At 32.9% G+C, this 23,499-nt stretch overlaps 1 pseudogene; it reads left to right on the forward strand.

Annotated features, from left to right (window-relative positions):
- The first annotated feature begins 298 nt into the window (after positions 1–298).
- The window catches only part of LOC110656455 (uncharacterized), a 42,684-nt pseudogene continuing 19,483 nt past the window's right edge, over positions 299–23,499 (forward strand).

The raw sequence follows: 23,499 nt of genomic DNA on the forward strand, positions 1-23,499 counted from the left end.
GTATAAATCGAACAACCAACAGTAGACTTTCAATAAGGCAAGAGAACTAAATCTTATCATAATTACTATTAGAATGAAGAGTAGTAATTTCCTCAATCATTGCCTTACACCACCTAGGATGGGATAATGCTTCAATAAAGGTTTTTGGAACTTGGATAGAGTAAAATTTGGAACAAAAGCATAATGGGGTAACGACAGATGATGATAACGAAAGACATTGTAAAAGGGATGAGGATTACGAGAAGTATGAGTACCTTTACGAAGAGCAATAAGGGGAGTAGTTGCTTCCGTTCGAGGCATGACTGGTGTAAGTGATGATGTTGGTATAAGAGATGAGTCACCTAGCGCATTTTGTGGACTTGTACCATCAAGAGAAACATCATTCGTGTTAGTCTGAGGATTTGGATGAAGTATTTGTTAGTAGACCCGAGGAGGAGGTGGGATACCATTTGGAGTAGGAATAAAAGGAATTGGGAGAGCTTCAAAGATGAAATTTTAGTTTACTTTTTAAGTGAGAGGTTCAGAGATGTTTTGAAGAAGTTTACATCTACTAAGATTAAATATTTATTTATGATTGGCTCATAAAAATTTGTAACCTTTTTAAAGGTGAGAATATCTTAGAAAAGTACATTTAATAGATTTTGGTCGAAATTTGTCTTTCCAGAAGTAAGATTATGAACAAAGCAAGTACAACCAAACACACAAGGGGAAAGATGATATGCATTTTAATATGGAAACAAACGAGAATGAGGACTCTAATTCTTTAAAACAAAAGAAGACATATGATTAATTAAGTAACAAGAAGTAAGAATCTCTCCCCAAAAATGAAGTGGAACATAATGGCGTATGAGTAAAGTATGGGTTGTTTCAATAAGTTGCCAATCCTTATGCTTAGCTACTCTACTTTGTTGAGGAGTACAAGCAAAAAAAATTTGATGAATGATTCCTTAAGAAGACATGAAATATTAAAAAGGAAGAGAAAAATATTCTCGTGTATTGTTACTTCGTTACACTAATGGAAACACTAAATTGATTATATATCTTAGCTTAGGGTGTAAACAAACCAAGCTCAGTTGAGCTTTGAAGAGCTCAGGCTTGGTTCATTAAAATTCTTTTCAAGCAATTCGCGAGTAGCTTGAATCATTTACATCCTTGATGAGTTTAAGATTTAGAGTTATGAAGTTTAAACTTCATACTTTTGATTAGCTCTTATATAAAAAATAACTTAATTTTCATAAAAAATTAAATTTAAAATACAAATAACTATATTCTATAAATACATTTTATATATTGATTATATCATAGGTTTGTGAAGCTCGAGCTCGGTTCATTTATTAAACAAGCCTAAAAATCAATCCTGAGCTTGGCTTATTTTCTAATCAAGTCAAACGAGCCTGAGCAACTTGCGAATAACTTGGTTCATTTACACCCTTAATTTCAGGACAAAAATTTTGAAGATAGAAAATAATTGAAAACTATTTTTTATAAAAAATAACCAAATGCATCGAGAATAATCATTAATGAAGGTAACAAATAGTGAAATCCCAAAGTTGAACTGTTGAATTGACACAAATCAGAAGTCATATGTCCAAATGAACAATGTCAAAAATGAATGCAACACGTTTAAAGAAGAATGAGTTTGTTTTCTGAGCTAACATGACTTGCTATTTAAAGAAGATAAAAGTAGAAAGAGTACGAACTAGTGTCTAGATTTTAGAGATACTAGGACGATCGAAACAATTGTGAAGAAGATCAAGAGAAGTAATGAAAGCAAAGGCAATTAAAGTTTTTGTGCTAGAGAGATAATATAATTCTTTTGATTCATGTCCTATGCCAACCACATTCCCCTCCTACACAATAATAAAATTAGTTATGAATGTGACAAAACAATTAAGGTGTTCGGTTAATTTGCTAATGGAGATATTGTATGGACACCTAGAAGCAAACATTACTAAAGTTAAATAAACAGAGGGGAGAGGAAATGCCTCCCTTGCTCTTTCAATCATGGCCTTTGATCCATTGGCTAAAGTATCATTAGATTGAATGGGATAAGAAATAGGGGTAGAAAAAAGATTTTTGTTACTAGGATGTGATTATAAGCACTGAAATCAAGGACTCATGGTTCAATGGATGAGGGTAGAATGAGTTAATTAATGAGCAAAATGACACATGATTGTATTTATAGAGACTGCTTTATTGATCACCTTTTTTTTTCTTTTTTATTTAATCAGGTAGGAACAATATCTTGAACTTACAAGCCTAAGAAGTATAAAAGTAATAGCAATAGAATTGGTTGAGCCCAAGTCCGAGTAAGGAGAAGAAAGCCTTAAAAAAAAAAAAAGAAGTGAGGAAGACTGAAATACTTAGAGAAAGACTTTGTAATTGCTGGGGATTCATGATACCTAAAGGATGAAAGGAAGGAGGGCCAAAAGCTTTGATTCTTAGAGACAATAGGCTAAGATATGCTTTTATTAGATGAGAGGAGACAAATCTACAATAATCCAATATACCAAAACCTTCTATTCTCCAAGACACCCAAGATACCAGGGGATTTAGTTGAAGGTCTGCAGTTGGAAGGAGTTGCATAATCAAAGCAAGGTGACTAGTGTTGATTCCGATGGAAAAAGGATGGTTGATGACATCTCATTCGCATGCATGTGTATACAAGTCCAGAACCTAGTGTAGAAGGCGATTGGCGGTGGCCAAGGTAATTGGGATGGTGTTGCGACTAAACGTCTCTTAAACACCCTTTGATTGAAAAACATTAGTTTCAATTCTCAAAACAATGAAATAGGGGAGAAATAAATGATAGGAGACCAGAACCTACAACTCTAATATCATTTAGAAAATGAAGTGGGGGAAGTAATCGAAAGAGAATGTAGGAAAGAATTGCTTTATTATTCCCTTAACCCTTTGGGTTTATATACTATTACACAAACTGAGAACGGCATGTTACATATTTATGGAACACGCACATTTATAGGCATAAACATAGCACACAATCACAGATTTCACTCAATCATAGCTTAATCCCAGTACTCAATCAGTTATTCATAACTAGCATTCTAAAGTAACAATCTTGGTGCAAGTATCTAAATAGTCGAGTCATGTTCAAATCACCCTTCTTACAACTCTGCTTTATTGGGGCAAAACAAGTTTATGGACATTTTGTGAGCTATTAATGATTATCTATTCATCTGGATGCATTTACTGTTGTGCTCTATAATTTTATTAATTTCTTGCTTTTTGCCAAATCACTACGCATCAAGAATGATCTGAATCAAGGATATTGGCATAGATAGAAATGCATTTTCTATGATAAACTTGCAATTGTCAATCTTGACATAGAAATTTTGTTATGAATTATTTCAGGAACGTTTTCTAGATCCACAATCTTTGGCGAAAGATCTCCATGATATAGTTTTAAAGCAACTTGGATGCTTGACCCTGGTATCAAATGTGAAGAAGGTTATTTTGTGTATGATAATGGTTCTAAAAGTGATGTTTGGGTTCAAAGAGTAGATGGACGACCATTTATTGGTTTATTTTAATTTGCATTCAAACATTGCTTATCTCCTTGCCTCCCCCCCCTCCCCACTCAGCAGCCCAAAAAAAGAAAATGTTGAGTTGTTACTTTATTCTTACCCATTTTCAGGGGAGATGTGGCCTGGGCCTTGTGTTTTCCCTGATTTCACACAATCAAAGGTTCACTCTTGGTGGGCTAATTTAGTTAAAGATTTCATTTCTAATGGTGTTGATGGTATATGGAATGATATGAATGAGCCAACTATTTTAAAGGTGACTCTCATTGTGATTTTCTTACTGCTTGCAATTTCTTCAGTGGTACTTAGACTTATCATTTAACTTTTCAGATGGAAACAAGGACAATGCCTGAAAGCAATATTCATTGAGGAGATAATGAACTTGGGGGTTGTCAAGAGCACTCGTACTATCACAATGTATTTATCCTTTGCTTTTCCCTTGTTTTCTTTTAACAAGAGAATGATTTCTACTAATGAAATTTAAGAATAGTTCCATGTTGTGATTGTTTTTATTTGTATTTATTGTTGATAACCAAATAAATTTTGAACTTGAAGTTCTAATTTTTAGGTATATGGCATGCTAACGACAAGATCAACATTTGAAGGCATGAAATTAGCTAATGAAAATAAGCGTCCCTTTGTTGTTACTAGAGCTGGATTTATTGGCAGTCAAAAGAATGCTACAACATGGACAAGAGATAACGTTTCAAATTGGGAGCATTTGCACATGTCTATCTCCATGGTTCTTCAATTGGTGAGCAATTTATGAAGTTTGAGAAACTAGATTATTGTATTTTGGGGCTAGAAGTTTTAGGAAAGTGTGAAAAATTGAATAGGTGGGAGGTCTAAATTTATGAATATCCTATATGAATGCCATTACCTAAGTTTACCTAATCAACATGATGAAGATTATGCACTTTGCATCATCTTTTCTCTAGATTGTTGGATTTTAGTCCTCGCAATCATAGTTTTATGCATAATTAACCATGGATTGATATCAATTGCTTTAGGAGGAAAAGGCTATCAAAATGCAAAAAGAGTCAGAACAAATGGCTTTCTTATAGTTTTTGCATACGTTGAACCAAGGATTTAGGGCTTTCATTTTAAATGTTGTAGAACTTCACTTGTAGAGACCTTTACTTGTCTTTTATGTGTTTCTATTGTCGTATCAAATAATGGCTGCTAATGAATTTTGAATGCCTCATTAAGACCTTGATGCCCTAAATGATACCCGAAAAAATGTTGCATGGTTAACAAAAGACTCTTTGATGCCCACATCAATTTCAAGGAGTTGGGATCTAAGGTTGAAGAGAGTTTTTGAGGAGAAAAACTTAGTTACTTGTCATGTTCTAGTCTCCTTGTATCTCTTTGACTCCTATCTTGTCTGTTGCTTTAAAAGCACTTTTCAAATAGGTACAGTCTCTAGCAAAATGGATGCTACATTAGTCTATTATCGAAAGTCAACCAAACTCTATATAGCCTATATATAGTAGGATTCCTATTTAGGATGGATAACTAAATTGTAGAAACATAGTTATAGGGACTCTGAATATATGGGTGTGTGTGTGCATGTATGTAAAGTTCTCTTTGAAATTAATGAAATAATATTAGCTTTCTACATGGTCCATGCAGGAGACCTTGTTGTGTTCATTAAACTTTTACCTATAAAGTATTCCTTGCAAAGGAAATCTTCCTAGTTGGGTTTAAGCATTTGAACTTCTAATCAATATAGTGAGCTTGATAGTATATAACCAAGCTAAGAGCTTGGTTATGTTTGTTGGCTTAGAGGTCGTGGCAAGTTTGACTCAACTATTTCTAAGCATTGCCTTATGTTGACCACATTTTGTAACACCCTCACTGTAGCAATTCCGCACATTCTACTGTTCTGGTGACCAGTGTCGGTCCGGACAGCTAGAACATCTGGAAAAATAATTAGACCAGAGTGAGGAGTCATAAATAACTCAAATATTAATAAGAAAAATTTAGGAAAAATTTTAGAAATAAAATACAACCAAGTTAAATGAGCCGGTGCCCTAGCGATGGGTAACCCAGTGGGAAGTTGCGGTTCTCGCAACTAGGAGCCCTAGACCCAGGAGAAAATTCATAAAATAAATATTGGGACTCCAGAGAAGGGTCATTGAGGTTCCTATGGCATTAGAATGCCAAGAAAATATTTAGAAAAATTTTTCAATCGGTACAGACAATTTTAGTCTGTTAAGCCAAACGGAGGGCATTTTGGTCATTTCGTCTTCGGAGATGATTTTTGACCAACTTGTCCAATTAAGTAAATAATTATTATGACATAAAATTGGAATATATATTGATGAAAATTAAATTAAAAATGAGTAAAAGAAAGAAGAAAGAAAGATAAACCGACAACTCGGTAAGAGCAAAATTTGGTCAATTAAATTTGAGGGTCCAATATTGACAAAAAAAATAATGATTATCAATTTAATGAAGTTAAATTAATTATATAAATTGAAATTATGAAAATTAAAAATAATTATTGAAAAGTCAAATTATAATGATTATAAACTTCAAAATAATTTCAAATTTGCCATTCTACTTATTTACCATATTGCCATTAAATATTATTATATAGGTTAATTATTGAACAAAAATCTGCATTTTTTCCTTCTTCTTTCCGTCACTTGCCTTCTTCTCTTCTTCTCTAAAATTCTCCATTAAAAACCCAAAATCCAAAGCTTGAAACCCTAAGTCACAACCAAATTTTTTCTTGGAAAAATTATAGCACACCCTAAACTAAAGCCTAATTAGTAGAAAGCACTCAAGAAAACCAAAAAAAAAAAAAATTAAGTTTGGGGCAAGAGGAATTTCAGCCAAGGTGGACCAAGAAGGAGCTTCAAGTTTTTGATTGATTAGAAGGTTGAATTGAAGTTGAGTGAAGCTAAGGAATAAGGTTAGTGCTAGAAATTCTCTTGGAATTTAAAATTTATGCAAGTTGATTTAGGGTTTGCTCAAATATGGAATTTTGTGTTGTGACTTGAATTTGATGATGTTGAGGTTGATTATTGACTATTAGAAGTGTTATAAATGTGAATTGAAGTTTGGAAGTTGGGTGAAATTGAAAATTGGGAGTGCTTCTCTTATGCAGGAAATTGGACCTATGAGTCCAGGGTATTGTTTGACCTATAACTGAGGTTATGTGACTCCAATTGGTATGAGGCCAATTGGAGGTGAAACTAGACACATAATGGCACAACTTTGGTGAAGAAACCATGCCCAGAAAACCAAACCAACTTGACCAAAAGTTTGCCCTAATCCGGGTGACCTGCAATCTGCTTGGGCAAAATGACCAAATGAACAGTATTTGGTCATTTGGCCATAACTCAATGTAGCAAGGTTCAATTGACCTGAAATTTTATCAGCAACAAGTTGAGATAAAGACCAACAACTTTCATGAAGAAACCTGACCCAAATTATGACCATAACCTAGTCAAATTGCCAACCAAACTTGAGTTACCAAATCTGGCAGAAACAAGTTTACCCAGAATTTTGGGTTCTGCCCAATCTGGCCAGTCATGGTTTTTAGGCCATAACTTGAGTTACAAAACTCCAAATGGAGTGATTCAAAAAAAGGAAATTTAACTAGACAAAATAAGGAACAACTTTCATCTTGAACATTTTTCCAAATTCCCACTGCAAAAGTGACAAATGGAACAGTAAAAACAAAGTATGAAAACTGAAAATTCTGCCCAATTAACATTAAGCTTGGAAATGGTATTGGCAACCAATACCAATAAATTTTGAATGCAAAATGTGGTATCTTGGAGAACTTAGTTTCAATAAATTTATTATGTATTAAAAAGTCAACAATTTGAGTGAATAGTAATGTGAATAGTAATACAAAGACACAAAGTATAATAACTAAATTTGTAGAGGAAATTAAGGTATTAAATTTAGAATCCATGAAACATTCATGGATTACTTGGAATAGAAATAGTAATTTACCTAAATGACTTAATAAACATTTAAGTTATGTGAGTATATGATTAAGATTTGTATTCCCCTTACTAGTAGGTCTAATAAAACATAAGTAATACCACTTGAATATGAAATGAAATTAAACTAGATGGATTGTTGAGTATAAATAGGATGAGGTTTACATTAGAATTTATGTTTCCATTACAAATAAGATAATAACACCTTGTATGAGTTATGAATTCATATAAATATTGTAATGAATAAATGAATCACATGAAAATATAAATGAAACATTAGTTCTATTTATAGTAGAAAGGAGAAGTATTTTGAGTACAATGGTATAAAAGGATAATTGATGTGAATTGTGATCATATAAATGATCAAATGAATGTATGAATTATAATTGAAATTTATCATGAAATAATGAAGTCATAAAACACAATATATTAATATTTAATGATATTATGTGCCCTTGTATTGCCTAGACACGTGTGTCAGATTGGATAGATTGGCATGCCAATAGGGTATTGTTTTAGCAGTACTGCGAAAGGCTTTGTGCCTGTATTCATGACTTTATGCCTGTATTCATGGCTTTATGCCCGTATTCATGGCTTTTATGCCCGTATTCATGGCTTTTATGCCCGATTATGTGATATCATGGCTTTTTAGCCATACTGACTGCATACGTGGTTGACATTCTGCGTCCCATGGTATGACGGCCCGAGGCACCGCGGTGCCCAGTGCCAACGACCCGTTATCCAGTTTAGTCAACCTGTCGTAGGTTACTTGGGCAGTGTAATTTATTGAAATAAATTAAGACTATTAGTAATTAAAAATATTAGAAATCAAATAAATGAGTTAATAAGACTTCAAAAGAATTAGTTATAATTATGAAATGATCCAAACCACATAAAAATTGTTAAGTAAAATGATAAAAGAGTTGCAAAAATAGGTATAACTTAACTAAATATTTTAAAAATACCTTCTATTGCCATATGAATATAAACTGAGTATTTTTATTAATTTTGTATATTGTACATTATCACTGTGAATTTAGGAATTAAACGCTTCCAAAGCGGAACAAATTAGAACAAAAGATAATTAATATTAGACACATTGTATTAAATTAAATTGATTCTTAAATATTCAAATTATGCTTCGTTCTTTCTTTATTTGTATATTTTATTTTCTTGTCCTATTATTGCACCACTAAGCAGCAATGCTTAGCGTGATGGATTTGTTTCCTCGCGCAGGTACTTTGACTAAGATTTTTGGAGTCCAGATCTGCAGAAGTGTATGAAGTATTCAAGGTTGTCACCTCCTCAGCAATGCATGTAGATAGGGCCCATATAGATCATATTTTGTATTTTGTATAAAATGCTAGATATTGTATTATAATGTAGATTATGAACAGGTAATTAATAGGAATGCAATGTAAATTAATTAATTAGCTTTTTCATATGTAATTAATTTATATATTATGTAAATTATGAAATTTTGTAATTATTTTGTAAATTATGTAAATTAAGGAAATTTGAAAATTTTGCTTATGTAATTTGAGAATGTTTACATATGAATTGAGTATGAATAGAAATGTATAGAAATGATTATGAAATTGAAATGTATGGATGAGATTTGAAATATGAGAAAATTATGAGAATGATTGATGAGATAATTATTATTAGCATGGATGAGATTTTTATTTTAAAATATTGTTGAATTTCAAACAGGTGAATATTGAAATACGCCAAATGATAATAAAATAGGGGAAACTTCACTGGTTTCTCCGTCAAAAAATAATTGATATTAAATTAAACGAATTCAAAATTATTAAAAAAATAAAGTAAGATAAGTTAGGGTGCTCCGGCACCGATTGTAGCACGCCTTGCTCGGCTACACTGTAGTAGGGTGAGTGGTGTTACACATTTCATCTGAGGGTGGACCCAATGCACCATTTTTCTCATGAATAGTGGATCATAATTTTGATCCTATCTTAGTCTTAAACAACCTCCATCTGCTTTGTCGGGTTAATTTACTGATGTTATGGAGTTTGGTGTCGTAAGTGTTATATTGCCAATATTGTCTTTTGTAGTCAAGCCAAGGAGAGGGAAGTTGTCTTAATTGTCTATGCAAATGATACTGTGATTACAGGATATGATATTGAAGGCATTCAAGCACTATATAAATGTTAGGGCCCTTTGCTAGGGATCATGTTACAGGTCTATGGATAGAATATGGAGGCTGATTTGAAGTTTGTAAGGAGAGTGTAATAGGGTTTTTCTTCTTGCCAACTATGATTGCTAACTTATGGGCTCATTAGAGAGCACGCAAAAATCTCTTAAGTTGAAAGGGCATTCTAATCAGTTTGGTATTCTAGGAATGTATATGTGTACATATGATTAGTGTATAATCAATATAATAACTACAGATCTGTTTTCTCTGTCTTTGTTTATTTTGATTGTCTTTTCACCCTAGATTGCATATCCATTTTGCTGAATTTTATTCTTTGTGGAACTCGTTTTCCTTATCATAATCCCCCTAGTCTTCCATTCTTCCTTAGTTTCTTGAATTTTTCATTGATTCTCAGTATGTTTCAGGGCATAGTTTGATTTGGAAGGCAGTAGAAAATCATCTTTTTATCTAGAGGAAAATAAATTACTTCAATAATAAAATAATTTTTGGGTTTATCTCTTGCAATATAATTATTTTCTATAATTTTGGTTTTACTTTATGAACAGGGACTCAGTGGTTAACCATTTTCAGGACCTGATATTGGCGGATTTTTTGGAAATGCAACACCCAAGCTTTTTGGAAGGTGGATGGGTGTCGGTGCAATATTTCCTTTCTATCATAGGCATTCTGTAAAAAGCTCTTTTGACCATGAGCCATGGTCTTTTGGAGAAGAGGTTTGTCCTATACACTAGCAATTTCATAGTAACCATCTTCAGATTTCTTATTGATATGTATGTAGATATTCCATTTAATTCAGCAAAGCCCAGAGTTGATTTAATGCTATGATAGATTTGTTTAGACCTGAACCTGAGATAACTATGTGAAATATTTCTTTTTCATAAGTGTCATGGTTTATATCATGTTGCTTTAATATCATGTGCTTGCGCCTATCTTGTCTCTTTTTAAATTTTCTATATTGCTTTTCAAGTTTATCTTAATTATCCTGTCCTGTTGGCAACTATGTTACGAACTAACTTCAATTCCAACTTCCAATAGTGTGAAGAAGTTTGCCATCGGGCATTGAAGAGACATTATCGCTTTATATCACACTTATATACTCTGTTTTATGCTGCTCATATAATGGGTACACCAGTGATAACTCCTACATTCTTCGCTGGTATGTGCTTGTGCCTTTGAATAATCCAATTTCATTTGAATGAGTTTGGAAAAAATATGTTCTTGTCAATACTTAATGTACGCAAATTACTTATGCAGATCCAAAAAATCTTAGCTTAAGGACAGCTAAAAATTCCTTCCTTTTGGGTCCACTTCTGGTTTATGCAAGGTTTTGCTCTCTTTATTATGAGATAAATCACTAGGTTATGACTCAAATATATATATGTTGACTTTATATCAATGCACATAATGTGGGCTTGTTTATAAGGATTTTTTTTTTTTTTTTAACTAATAGCTATGTGACATAAGGACCATTGTGCAATATAATGGTAAGAGCTTAAGTTTTCAACGGAATGTTTGCAATTATAAGGACTTATAGAACTTATGCAAGGAGTGTTGCTATGTTACATATAAGAGAAAGGAGGAAGGCTAATAAGCAGCTTCTTTTAAGTTAATTATGGCAGGCATAGTTGTTGTAGTTATTTACAGTTTGTTATATAACAAACTGTAATATATACATATGCAATTATAAAGTGAGAATTCATTGATTGATTAATAGAGAATTCACTGCTATTCTTCTCCTTCTCCTCTTTTTCCTACTCTCATCTCCCTTAATTCTTGTCTTCCATTCCTAACATGTTTCCAAAATTTCCTTCTGGGGTCTTATTTGCCATTCCCATAATTGTAACCACCTCTTTTTTTCCCCAATCTTCCTGCCACATGTTAGGGCTAATCAAATCTCTAATCTTCTTGCTGCACGTTAGGGGTAATCAAATGAAAAGAGCCAAAATTGCAAAAACGAAATTGAAAAAAAATGGTTAAATGAGCCTGTTAGATTAGATAATAATATTCATGGTTTTTCATTTTAGATTTTTGGCTATGGATTTCAATTTAAGAATCCATTGATTAACCAGTGGAGAAGTGAGACAAACAGGTCTATGTGATTGCAAAATGCCAACTAAGTTGAAGAGAGAATTTCAGAGGACTATAATTCTACTCGTTATGATGTATGATAGGATGGAGAAATGAGGATGTCAAGATGAATGTGTAAAAAATACAATGACAAATAGGGTAAGGAATGAATTGATGTGCAGGAAGGTAAAAGTGGCACAACAGGAAAAACTAGGAGAATGGAGATTGAGATGGTTTGGAAGTGTGCCATGTAGATTAAGCAAACTCATCAATATAGAAGGTTGGGCACATTGAATGTAAGTGATAAGAAAAAGGAAGTGAGGTTATAGCTACATGACATGGGATGAAATAGTGAGGAGGATATAATACTAAATCAATAAAAAATGGAGCAAATGGATCTATATATCTAACCCCAATTAGTTTGAGGACCCCAATACAAGCTCATAAGGGAGCTAGCTCAATGAGGGAGCCTACTACCTGTTTAAAAGAGAGAAAAGACTAAAAATTTTTCCACACTTTGTTCCTTATTTCAGTCCATGTACAAGTACACATATTATTGGGCTTTATTTTGAATAATACATGTACAAGACTGTGAATATCAAACTGGCAGGCTACATACAGAATTGATCTTGAAATTAGGCTCTTCATCAGCATAACAATCTAAGCCATTAGTCCATTTTGGTTTGGTTTGCTAATACTTACATACAATGTAATTTTCTTGCATACTACCGATGTGATACTTATTCCCACAAGTGATTTTCCAATATTCCTCAAGTGCAACTGGTTTAGTTTAGGCTCACACTGGCTAACAAGCCTAGTTGTCACTTGCCATTGGTGGCCCATCTAACTTGGGTTTGGCTTATCTTGGCTCTGCCCTCAAGGTCTAACTCAATGGGCTAGCTCATGGATTCACGTAAGTTTGGCTCGCTAAGGCTTAGCTTGCAGGTCTGGCTCACTAGGGCTCAATTGACCATGTTGTTTGGGTCCCGGATCTCCAACTGGTCGATCTTACTGCTCTGATACCATGTTGAGAATCATTGACCCAAGACTGTTACACTAAACTGTGCAAGAAATTAGGCTTCGTATCACCAAATTGAGCCTTAGAGAGCCAAAGCAAATAGTAATGCAGAATAGGAAGCTTAGAATTTTATTTAGTAATTTAAATTATTATAAAAATAGGAAAATTAAAGAGCTTTTATTATTTAAGAATTTTATTATTATTAGGTCTATTATTCTCTAATTTATCTTAGTTAATGTTCCCAATTAGAGTTTATAAGGGTTTCTATTCCTGATTTAATTAGGGTTGTAAGCTTTGTAAATATAACTAATTTTCTATTATTCAGAAGCTTTGGATTATAATTTTCTATTATTCAGAAGCTTTGGATTATGATTACTATTGAGATTAATAAAATTATTGAGAATTAGTTCTCTTTCCCAATAATTGGTCCTTGTTTTTTTGCATTATTTCAACGAGGTATGATTTTCTGATTAGAATTCAATGTTGTGGGCTGAAAATAAAAGTTCTAAGGAGCAATTAGATGAATTATGGGATACAATTCACAAAATACAACGAGAAATTGATGAATGAACAGCTTGATGAAATATCTTATTTGATAGTTTTATATAGTGGTCTTAACTATACTCTTTGTGGTTTATTTGATGAGTATCAAGATATACAAATAATAATACATTATAGGGAGAAAGCACTTGAAGAATGTAAAAAAGAGTATCATGTTCAACAGACTCATCAATAAGGTAAGGATAAAGAACTTGAAGAATTTGAAGCATGGAAAGAAGCACACTTGTTTCAATTGAAAGAACAGTTGGATTCAATAAAAAGTGTTGAAAATATAAAGGCAAGAAATCTTGAAAAGGCAAGGCAGCAATAAGAAGAACAACAGAAGCTTGAATTCAAAAAGAAACTTGAGGTTAAAGATGAAATTGAAAATAAATAACCTGAAGAACCTAAGTTTGAAGAATCTAAAATTGAACAATTCAAATTTTTTATTGTTGAGCCTTCACCTATTAAAGAGCTTATTCTAGAGCATGGAGTTGATCAAGCCATGGAAACTTCAATTGAAATTAAAGAAAATCAAGTTGTGGAGCCAACAAAAGAATTTGAAAATTGGAATCTTGTTCCTAAGAACTTTTCAACTATTATTCTTATTGATTTTATCTGTCTGATGTCTCTAGTAATGCAAAAGAGAGCACTGACTTCTTCAAGTCAATTTTTTTATAACATCAAAAAGATGCTACTGTGTGTTCTACTCACTTGGTTTCTGATCCTTCCACACTTCAGAACTCGAGGTCAGTTTTTTCCAACCAGGAGAGAATAATGCTAAATAGGAAGTTTAGAATTTCATTAAGAAATTTTAATTATTATAAAAATAGGAAATTTAAAGAGTTTTTATTGTTTAGGAATTTTATTATTATTAGGTTTATTATTCCCTAGTTTATCTTAGTTAATGTTCCTAATTAAAGTGGGCTAGGGTTTTTATTCCTAACTTAATTAGAGTTGTTAACTCTATAAATAAAGCTAATTTTCTATTATTGAGAAGCTTAGGACTATCATTACTATTGAGATTAATAAAATTATTGAGAATTATTTCTCTTTCCTAGTCCTGTATTTGTTCTACATCAAATAGATTAGCTGAAACTAAAGCAAGAGGAATGAACCAGTAATTGACAATTAACCAGTGAGGCAGTCGATTAAAAAACAACAATCCAAACATGATCAGAAGATGGCTTTTAAAAGTAGCAAGAACAAGACCTGAAGTAGAGTTGTAAGAATGGCCAAAGATTCAAAGGACCCAAGTAACGGAGTAACGGGTTGCAACTAGATGGAGTTGTCTGGAGAGACTACTGATGTTGATTTCAGCGAAAAGGGATGATGAGAACTTGGAGAAGTAGAGGCAGATCCTAACCCGACCTGGTAAGATCTCAAGGATGCAGCATTAGAATGGAGCTTCGGCACTAGATTTGGAGATGCCCATAGCTGACAAGGGGTAGGGAAGGTTCGTCCATCAAAAACTGTTGAGATTTTTTTTAGTCACGACCCAAGTCACCTTCCAACCTGATAAGATCTTTACCTCTAGTCACTTTCATGCAGCTGGACTGGATTCGCTATTGTCACTTAGTTGCAATCAGTCATTTGGCAGTGGAGTTGTGGTTGTCCAGTAAATGGAGAATGGTGCTTTAGGAGAAACAGAGATTTGTGCTAAGTTTTTGTGAGACCTATGAAAAAGGAAAGGGAAGAAACGGAGCAAGGATTAGAACCCAAGCTCTAGACCTTGTAAAATTAGAGCAGAAGTGGAAAGGGAAGAGAATTGGAATGAATTACTTGATTATTGTTACACTCATTTCATATAGGCATTTTAGGGTAGTTTTGCATTCATTTTGCCCTTATATTTTAGTATATTTTACGTTTTTAGCTTTATTTTAGCTTATTTGTTAAATTTAAATACTTTATATTTGATTTTTATAATTTTGTTGTTTTTGATAGGATTTTGTGGCAAATCGAAGATCAATGAGTGCATTAGGAAGTGATTTGAAGAAATTTGGAGTTCTTTAAGCATAGAGGAAAGTTGAAGAAATCAAGCCTTGAAAGAGCAAGTTAGCCGAAATTTGCTTGAGACTTTGCTTAAGATCCTGCTTAGGGTAAAGCGGCAGTGCTTAAGGTGCAGCACAAGTCAAGCATGAGCAGAAAAGTCTATTTTACTTTAAGTCCGAAATTTCTCGAGGGTCCGCTTAACCTTGCGCATAAAGCGACTGAAGCTAAAATTTGCTAAGAAGTCGCTTAGGTTAAGCCGCACTTGCTGCATCGCCCAAAACGTGAATAATGCTGCTGACTTGGATAATTTTACACCTCATTTCCTATCCACTCCTTGGCTCTTATTCACTTTTAGGGAAACTTTTTGGGACCATATAAATTCATCATTTCCTAGTTTTTGCCACAAGAGGAACTGGGAAGAAACAAAGAAAAGAAAAAAAAACACGCAAGAAAGAATAAGAAGGAGAAGGAGCACGCCATTTCTACTGGAGAGCTGCTGCCAAGTGATGTCCACCTGCAGTTTTTCAGAGTTTTGGGCTCTCCTTCCCCTGGGTTTTTCTATTTCTTAGTCTATTTTTATGTTTCTTTTACTAGTTTTATCATATCCTCTTGTAAATTTTATCATGATAGAATAGTTTTTCTAAGATTTCAGAGTTGGGTTGCACTATTTTGAATCTATTTGTGGATTTGGATTGGGTTTTATCTAGATTTATATAAATATGAGTTTTGATTCTTTTCTTTGTGTGCTTTATGACTTACCTAATGTTGGATCCCATTGGGTTTAGTTTTTAATCTTTGATTGAAGGACCGAAAGGTGAAAATCATTGATAGATAATCAAGGATTAGAACTTGAAATCCCCTAGATTTAGAAATAAACTAGGGTTTTAAGAGGATTCATTGATTGATTACAAAACTTAATGGGTTTTAAGTTAATCAAATATCGTACGAAAGTAGGTTTGGTATTCTTAAAATACTCTTTGGTTTGCTTGAAAAAGATATCAAAGGATTTTAGAATCAATCACCTTCAAACTCTATTTTCTTTTAAAATTGGATGACCCAAGACAAATCCCAATAGACTTAATTCATAAACCCCAACTTTGGAATCAATTTTACTATTAATTAGTCTTTGTTTTTGCTTGCCCATTATTAATTTAGTTAATTTTTGCTTAGATTAACACTTTATTTACATTACCCATTACCTATTTTCTTTATTTTCTACTTAAATTGCTGCATTTAGTAAAATTAGTTCTTACAAATTGTCATTAGTCTAAATAATTGAAATAACCATAGTCTAGTACTCAAACACAATTCCTCGTGGGAATGATACTTTACTTATCACTCTATTACTTGATACGACCCGTATACTTGCGGATTCGCCCCATCAAGTTTTTGACGCCGTTGCCGGGGAACTTGTTGTTTGATATTAGATGATTTGGTTGTTTGGTTAATTTAGACATTTTCTTTTTAATTTTCTTTTATTATTACTTTACTTTGTGTTTTTCTTTTTAAAATTTTCTTTTATATTTCTAATTTTGTTTCCATTTGCTTATCTTGTGAGGTATTTCAAAATGTTTCATGTACAAGTCTTCACAAGTTTTGCTTAACTGCACTTGGAGCCCTTTTATGCTGCTTGGGGAAGATTTAATGATATGGTAGAGAGATTTTCCAACCACAACCTTTCAAATCAGTCTCTAATTCTTTGTTTCTATGATGGTTTGGATGAAGCGATAAGAAATTGGGTAGATTATGGAGCTTGGGCAACTGGTGATCATGTTCTTCAAAGAGGTCATGAGGATGTCATTCACTTGTTGAATGACATGGCGAATTTTGATTACCATTGGCGTTGGGACCCTTCACTGCAGGGTTGGAGTCACCAATATCCCCCATACCACAAACAACCCAATATTTCACACCAATCATTTGAGTTTGAAGAAGAGAAGGGAGTTGGACATGAAGAGGCAAAAGATAAATTTGAAAATCTCTTTAACCAATTATTAAAGATTCAAGAAGACTAAGGAATGAAACTTAAAGAGATGGTAGCTAAATTAGATGATCTTGAAACATCAATGAAAAAAAATGAGCTATCAATTAAGATAATGAATGGAGTTTATAAGGAGGAACAAAATACTCAAGCTGGGGACAATGGGTTAAGCTATGATAATGCTTCATGGGAATTTGAATCTGCAGAAGAAGTCGAGCCTCAATCAAAAAAAGAAAAATCCCTTGAAGATGAGTTACCAATAGAGTTTCCACAAGAAAATGAGTTACTTGAAGAAGAAATAGAACTTAAAGTTGAAGGAAACAACTCTTTTATCCTTGGAGAGTTATTGGAAGAGGGCTTATATGGAAATGAGTTAGAAAAGAAGTTGGTGGTTGAGGAAATTGATAAAACCATCAACTTGAGCTCATTTATGGATCTTTCACATACACCACCAGAAGACCCTTTTCTCTCATGGATACCTCTTTCATCATTTTATATCCTACATGAGCTAAAGCTTTCTTCAACCCAAGCATGTGATTCAACTCCAAGTGTTGTTCATGCTACATGGAAATTTGCTTCAAATCTGGCCAATCTTGATGGCACTTTACATCAAGACCCATATGTCATATTATATGATAATTATTATGGAAGGAAGCCACTTTTTGATTAGCATATCTGAAGGGGTCAAGCTAATGACCTTAAACAAGCGCTTATTGGGAGGCAACCCAAGTTTACTTTTAGTAGTTTGTTTGTTTTCTTTTTTTGAGTTTTTGAGTTTTACCCTCATTAAACTCAAAAGTGACATTTGTTTATCTTTTGTAGGTCATTCATGAAGATTGGGCAAATTGACACTTGTAGCAAAAAGAAAGAATTGAAAGGGAGCAAGTATAAGTAAAATTCTGCACTTTATCCAGTGCCTGTGAACAGTAACACCTTTAAACTTGTGCTAAATTGCTGATACTGCAATCTACTTGATAGCACATGTTTAATTTTGTATCTTGTGTAAATTCTGTGAAATACAACTTGAATGAGGATTAATTTTGATATTTAGGACTGATGTGAGCTTTATTGAAGTGCAAAAATAGTGTTTGTTAAGTTTTACCTTTTAGTGTATATATAGTTTTGTAATCTGTTAGAAATTTACATGTTTTTGTTTGAATTGCTGCTAGTTTTTGTAGTCTGCTAATTTTTGTTACTGTTCATGCTACTGTTCATGCTGCTTAAAAAGTCAATTTCTATGTCTTTTCTGCAATTTTTAAATGTCTGGAACTTGTCTCAAATGCTGCTGAAAATGTGCTTTTGGTATAAGCTTAGGAATAAGACCATTTCATTAAGTTTGCAAAAAGGTAATCACAATTGGTGCCTAATTTGAACCATGCTTGCAAAAAGCTAAATGAACATGTAGCATGCTTGCTAAGTTTATGAGAGATGATGAGCTTATATTTTTCAATTTTGTGATATTAATGTGTATTTGGTAATTGCTGAGGGTCATGATAGCATTCTATAGCATTTGGACTGTTTTTGATAAGTAAAATTGTAATTTTTTTCAAAACCTGCCGAAATTTGCTGATAATGTTGCTTACTAAGCTGTATCCTATGCAAATTCTGCTTAACCCTATGCAAATTCTGCTTAACCCTAAGCAAATTTCTGCTTGACCCTAAGCAACACCAGAATCGTTAGTTCAGCAATTGCTGCATGCTTACCCTAAGTTGTACCCTAGGCAAATCTTGCTTAACCCTAAGCAAATTTGTGCAGACCCTAAACATTACCCAGAATCTTTAATTTCAGCAATTGCTACATGCTTAACCTAAGCAACTACCCTATGCAAGTCATGCTTAACCTTAAGTAATTTTGTGCTTACCCCAAAGAAATGTCCGTGCCACTAGTAGACCCACCAAAGAACAAGTGAACAATAGTAAAGCCTTGACACAGAGCTTGAGCGAGTGTGAGTTTAGTACTAGTTTTAGTTCTTCAATTCAGTTTTAGTTTCTGTTTTAGGTTTATTTTGTAATCTGTTTATTTTAATCTTCAAACTTTAGTAATAGTTGTAATACTTTGGTAATTAGTTTTTATGATTATATTTGCATTCATTTCCTTTAGTTTAGTTTATTTTATTTTATTTTATTTTATCTTCTGATATGGATATAGTTATTCTATGAATGCTTTTTGGTTTAATTCTTGATTTAACTGTTAGATCTTATTTCATTACACTTTTTCATCTTCTTGCACATTATTTTTGTACTTTATCTTTTATTCAGTCCTAATTTTGTTGATATTGATGAGTTGCACAATTTCCTTTGAGCTGCATATGTTTAACATCATTTTGAGGTAACAGCTTACCCTTTTACTAGTTATGCTTATGGTATGTTGCCAATGCTTATGCTTTTGCTTACCCTACGCAACAGGTTAAGCAATATCTTAAGCAGTGTAAATTCATACATTTGGGATACCTTTTCACATTTTTCTCTTTAAAGCTTCATTGTTAATATCATTTTGAGCTAATTTTGGAATTCTTGAGCTTATATTGATTTAATCCCCAATTGTATATTGATTAGTTCACACAATTTTGCCCATCTTTGCATTCATTTTAGACACTGAGGACAATGTTTCATTTGAGTTTGGGGATGAGGGCAAAATTTTTGCAAAATTTTTAAATTTTTCTTTAAAATTTTCATTCATTCATTTATTGCTTTTCATTCATTCATATATAGATAATCCATACACTTATACATATACCACACACATGTCTATACTCATACACATACATTTGTATATAGTTTTCATATAGATTACACTTAATTTTAATTTGATTTATGCATTCATTTTAGGATCATGCATATCATAAAAATAAATTTTTACCTTGTCCTTAAAGAATTGAGAGTTGCTTTGAAGAGCAATTAAGCTTACTTTTAGAAGGGTTTGATGGATTGAAAGTTCTAGATAGGTACAAAGTTATTAGATCCTTGCCTTAGTTTATATCTTCTTAGCCAAGGGCCACCCAATCAATTGCATTGACTTTGAGTGCCTAGAGAAAACTCTAGGGTGAGAAGTAGCTAATTGATGTCTCACCAATCCTAGAACAATCTTTCTAAACCTTTCAAGGCGAAATCATAGCATGCACTTGAAAAAGAAATGATCTAGGCATTCTTTGAATTTTAAATCCATATTTTAGCCTTAGCCAACCTCACTTTAAAATTTTCCTTTGGAACCAATTTGAGCCTACATTTATCTCTCTTACTCCTTTGGAACCCACATCAATGCCTAGCCATAAACCCAAACACTTACCTACCCTCCATGAGAATAATTCTTTGAGTGATAGATACACATAAAAAAAAAAGAAAAAAAAATATATATATATATATAACAACTAGTTAGGAGAAGTGACTAAAATAAAAAGGCTAGCAAATTCAATTATGGTATGTAAAGTAATTCACCATCCAAGTACACAAAGAAATGAGTTTGGGGGTGAATTGAAAGGGACAATTATAATTCAAAGTCAATGTTATTTATGTAGTCCCTCTAAAAGCTTCAAAATTATATGCTAGCATTGGTGAATAATTGTAAAGCTCCTTCCCCCATTTGATTCAAAAAAAAAAAAGAAATAAAATAAATTTTTTTGTGTGTCTTGATCTTTTAATAATTTGATTATTCTCATATTTTGTTACCTTTATCCTTTCCTTGTTAGCCACATTATCACCCCCTTGGCCCCATTACAACCGTTGAAAGTCCTTTTAATCTTTTGATGGTGCTTTGCTACATTAGTGGAGATTGGAATAGGAGAATTGCCTATGGGATTGTGATATCATTAATCCATTCATTTACTTCCATCATTATTTGAGACACTTTAGTTTGTGGATTACCCTATAGTCTATTTAGGCATGATTATTCTTTGTGATTGAGTGGTTTGGGCTTGATGATGTGGATAATTGACCCAAGGCTAAGCGGTGATAACTTTGGTGAGGATTAAACTCTTTGTATCTTGAAAGTGGGTATATGGTTTGTTGGTAGCTAAAGGTAAGCTTGAGAGTTTGGATAAGTAATTTTCATAAATTTAAGGAAAGGTACCCCAAATTGCATTAATTGTTTTTAATTTGCTTGAGGACAAGCAAAGGTTTGAGTTTGAGGAAATTTGTTACACTCATTTCATATAGGCATTTTAGGGTATTTTTGCATTCATTTTGCCCTTATATTTTAGTATATTTTATGTTTTTAGCTTTATTTTAGCTTATTTATTAAATTTAAATACTTTATATTTGATTTTTGTAATTTTGTTGTTTTTGATAGGATTTTGTGGCAAATCGAAGATCAATGAGTGCATTAGGAAGTGATTTAAAGAAATTTGGAGTTCTTTAAGCATAGAGGAAAGTTGAAGAAATCAAGCCTTGAAAGAGCAAGTTAGCCGAAATTTGCTTGAGACTTTGCTTAAGATCCTGCTTAGGGTAAAGCGGCAGTGCTTAAGGTGCAGCACAAGTCAAGCATGAGCAGAAAAGTCTATTTTACTCTAAGTCTGCCGAAATTTCTTTGAGGGTCCGCTAACCTTAAGCGCATGCAGAAGCTGAAATTTGCTAAGAAGCTGCTTAGGGTTAAGCCGTACCCTAAGCAGACTGCCCAGAACGTGAATAATGCTGCTGACTTGGATAATTTTACACCTCATTTCCTATCCACTCCTTGGCTCTTATTCACTTTTAGGGAAACTTTTTGGGACCATATAAATTCATCATTTCCTAGTTTTTGCCACAAGAGGAAACGGGAAGAAACAAAGAAAAGAAAAAAAAACACGCAAGAAAGAATAAGAAGGAGAAGGAGCACACCATTTCTGCTGGAGAGCTGCTGCCAAGTGATGTCCACCTGCAGTTTTTCAGAGTTTTGGGCTCTCCTTTCCCTGGGTTTTTCTATTTCTTAGTCCATTTTTATGTTTCTTTTGCTAATTTTATCATTTCCTCTTGTAAATTTTATCATGATAGAATAGTTTTTCTAAGATTTCAGAGTTGGGTTGCACTATTTTGAATCTATTTGTGGATTTGGATTGGGTTTTATCTAGATTTATATAAATATGAGTTTTGATTCTTTTCTTTGTGTGCTTTATGACTTACCTAATGTTGGATCCCATTGGGTCTAGTTTTTAATCTTTGATTGAAGGACCGAAAGGTGAAAATCATTGATAGATAATCAAGGATTAGAACTTGAAATCCCCTAGATTTAGAAATAAACTAGGGTTTTAAGAGGATTCATTGATTGATTACAAAACTTAATGGGTTTTAAGTTAATCAAATATGGTACGAAAATAGGTTTGGTTTTCTTAAAATACTCTTTGGTTTGCTTGAAAAAGATATCAAAGGATTTTAGAATCAATCACCTTCAAACTCTATTTTCTTTTAAAATTAGATGACCCAAGACAAATCCCAATAGACTTAATTCATAAACCCCAACTTTGGAATCAATTTTACTATTAATTAGTCTTTGGTTTTGCTTGCCCATTATTAATTTAGTTAATTTTTGCTTAGATTAACACTTTATTTACATTACCCATTACCTATTTTCTTTATTTTCTACTTAAATTGCTGCATTTAGTAAAATTAGTTCTTACAAATTGTCATTAGTCTAAATAATCGAAATAACCATAGTCTAGTACTCAAACACAATTCCTCGTGGGAACGATACTTTACTTATCACTCTATTACTTGATACGACCCGTATACTTGTGGATTCACCCCATCAATTATTCCCTCAAGCATCTTGGGGTATATATACACTTACATTAAGGATATAAGGTTACAATCAATTGCATAATTACAACACAAGGTCATTCACATGATTATAGTTATAATACAGCCAGCATTCTAACAGAACCCATGCGATTGTTCTGATGTTCTTTTTCATATGCTATAGCACAAATCCTGATCAGGGAATAGACAAATTGCAGCATGACTTGCCTAAAGGAATCTGGTTGAGATTTGACTTTGATAATTCACATCCGGTAGGCATATTACATTAGTTGTGCTTCTATTGTAAAGATGCATATTTCTTGTTCCTAACTGTTTTCCATGCATAATAGGATTTGCCAAATTTATACTTGCAAGGCGGATCAATAATTCCTTTGGGGCCCCCTTATCAGCATGTTGGTGAAGCTAATTTTTCTGATGACTTGACGCTTATTGTAGCTTTAGATGAATATGGTAATTTGATGCATATTATTTTTCGTAAAGAAAAATCTTAAAAA

This window comes from Hevea brasiliensis, chromosome 18, assembly GCF_030052815.1.
Source record: "Hevea brasiliensis isolate MT/VB/25A 57/8 chromosome 18, ASM3005281v1, whole genome shotgun sequence".
In the NCBI taxonomy this organism is placed as follows: Eukaryota; Viridiplantae; Streptophyta; class Magnoliopsida; order Malpighiales; family Euphorbiaceae; genus Hevea; species Hevea brasiliensis.